The sequence below is a fragment of the Hipposideros armiger genome, unplaced genomic scaffold (genome assembly GCF_001890085.2).
Source record: "Hipposideros armiger isolate ML-2016 unplaced genomic scaffold, ASM189008v1 scaffold_31, whole genome shotgun sequence".
Lineage (NCBI taxonomy): Eukaryota > Metazoa > Chordata > Mammalia > Chiroptera > Hipposideridae > Hipposideros > Hipposideros armiger.
The window spans coordinates 2,454,697-2,457,550 of NW_017731381.1; the positions used below are offsets into that span (position 1 = coordinate 2,454,697).

The window sequence follows — 2,854 nt, forward strand, 5'->3', positions numbered from 1 at the left end:
ACACACACACACACAAACACGTGTACACATATGGGGAAAATGAGCTCAGAAATACTTTACTGATGAGATTTGCCATTAAATAAACGTGAGACCACTGGTTTGGGGGACAGATCGGAAGCCTGATTATCCCTCCACAGTACTCTGTGAGCACAGCCCTGTGGACCTTTCAGTCATACAGTCATATGACCTAATTTATTTATTGACCTAATTCTTAGGAGGCTTTATTTATTGACCCTAATTCCTTATGGAGACACTGACACCTTCCAGTTGAACCAATTCCCAGGATCCTTTCCTCCCACCTTCTTCTCCTTCCTACTGTCTTTGTTTAAGTCCCAGATTATTGCCACTCAGTTCCATGTATTTCTGGAATATTTTGCTATTCAAGGTAGTGAACAACATTGCACAATATTTTGTGTAACCCCTGAATACATCTCCCCTGACTTATGAAAAAGGAGGAACTCTTAGTATCAGGGCGCTCTGGAGGCCAGGGACTTTCAATAGTTGGTGGTATTATTCCCAATATGTATTTGAAAAACTGAGATGAGGTGATTTTAGTGCAAGGTTACACTATGAATCGGTGCATTTCAATCTGACCTTGAGGTGCTGAGTCCTGCGCTTTACCGTGCTGGGCTCCTCAGTGGGCCCCTGGGAAGCCTCTGACCAGGGGCTGTGTCTGTGCTCCTTCTTTATCCCTCACATGGGGACGCGAGTGTCAGATACTATCCTCCTGGATCCCAGGGTCTCACTGTATCTCATTTAAAGAGTTTGGGTAGTAGAAATAGCAAGGTCTTTGAAAAAAGACAGAATCGCATTCAAATTCCAGCCCAGATCCACCCACATTGTGAGACCTTAGCCATGTGTATTGATTAGGCCGGGCCAGGTGATGCCCCAAATCTTAGTGGGCTGAAAATGGCAGCCTCTTTTCTCACTCATGCTATACATCCATGGGCAGGTTAGAAGTGGGCTCTGCACATCCTCATTACATGTGGACCCAAGCTGACGAAGGGTTCAGAAGAGGAGCACAGGGTGGTTCATAACTTCTTTAAGCCTCCCCTGAGAGGAGACATACGCCACTTACACTCATATGGCTACACCTAACCCACGATGGCAGAGAAGGGTCACCCTATCATCTACCAGAGCCTCACTAATTATCAGCCCACCAAGTTATTTAACTTCTCTAAGTCCTGCCTTTCCTCTGTTAAAACAAGATAGCGATAAGGATCAAGATTGGACAAACTAGAACGAATGTCTCAATGCAGGATATGCCCAGCGCAATGCCTGGCCAATGGCTGAGCCTTGACAAATATTATTTCCCTTCTTCCTGCATTTTGCCCCCTTCCCTCCAGACCTGAGAATAGAGAAAACTGGAGGGAGAACGCCAGGGGCCTCGTTTCCAATTCCACTAAGAAGAGAATGAAAATGGGCCATGACAGCAGCCAGAGGGCAGGAGGCCAGGGTAGCCAGCCANCCAGGGTCCTCTGGCATCCCAAGCCAGCTCTTAACCAATGCGCCACTCGGCCGGCCCACTATTATTCAATTCTAAGTAGTTTATACAATTTCCTTTATTATATCTTTAATGACCTCTATATTTTGTAGGAGTGCTTTTACATTCCAAATATATAGGTTTCTATAAAGTTATATTTCTGCTTTTTATTTCTAACTTAAATTTCATTGTGGTCAGAGGATGTAATTTGCATGATATTGAATCAAAGGTTTTGAAACTTGTTTTATTGACTGATTATCAATTTTTATAACTGTTTTATATGTGTTCTTGAGAAGAATGTACATTCTCTAATCTTTAGATGAAACATTTTATATTTTTCAACTGGATTGGTCTTCTTGGGTCATTCAAATATTTTATTTCTTTATTATTTGCCTGCTTGTTCTGTCAATTATAGGGAGATGAGTCTGATATCACCTGCAGGCACTCTTCTCATGCACTCTTCCAACCCACTTCCTTGCTGTTCTTAGAGCAGGGCAAGAACTCGTCCTTCTCAGGCCAATATATGAGGTGTCATCAATAGATATAGTGAATGTTTAAATAAAAAAAATTACAGTAAAAGACACATTGCCATTAATCCCCCTCAAAATACTTCCCCTCACATCAAACACACTTGTCCCATCGTTCTTGCCACTTTCTGAAGCAGTTCTGGAAGTCCTCTTTTGTGAGTGTCTTTAGTTGCGCTGTCATGGCTGCCTCGATGTCCTGAATTGATTCAGACGTTTACCTTTCATGGTCATTTTGACTTTGGGGAAGAGCCAGAAGTTGCACAGTGTCAGATCCGGTGAATAAGGTGGGTGAGGACACACCGTAATGTTTTTATTTGACATAAATTGCCATATACCAGAAGCAATGTGTGACATGGAGCCTTTCTGCTGTGATCACAAAATACAGTGAATGCGGCTGCCGAGTGCCATCCAGCGGAAAGGCAGGGATCTTCAATATGGGAAGTGGTGCGTCAAACCTTAGTAACAGTGGCGACAAGTCTCAAGTTGTTTGGTGCAGTCAGTCCAGTCGGGTGTGAGCTACAGTTGAGAGAAGGTGTGTCTTCAAGTGTGTGGTAAATCATCCTCCATCATGACAATGCTCTGTGTCACATATCGCTTCTGGTATGGCAATTTCTGTCAAATAAAAACATTGCTGTGTGTCCTCATCCACCTTATTCACTGGATCTGGCACCATGTGACTTCTGGCTCTTTCCCCAAATCAAAATGATTCAAGATATGGAGGCAGCCATGACAGTGCAACTAAAGACACTCACGGAAGAGGACTTCCAGAACTGCTTCAGAAAGTGGCAAGAATGATGGGACAAGTGTGTTTGATGTGAGGGGGAGTATTTTGAGGGGGATTAAT

At 43.4% G+C, this 2,854-nt stretch overlaps 1 protein-coding gene across 1 annotated transcript in view; it reads right to left on the bottom strand.

Moving 5' to 3' along the window:
* Positions 1-2,854, bottom strand: part of PTPRT (protein tyrosine phosphatase receptor type T) — a 1,070,914-nt gene that overhangs the window by 399,787 nt on the left and 668,273 nt on the right. The window lies entirely within an intron of this gene.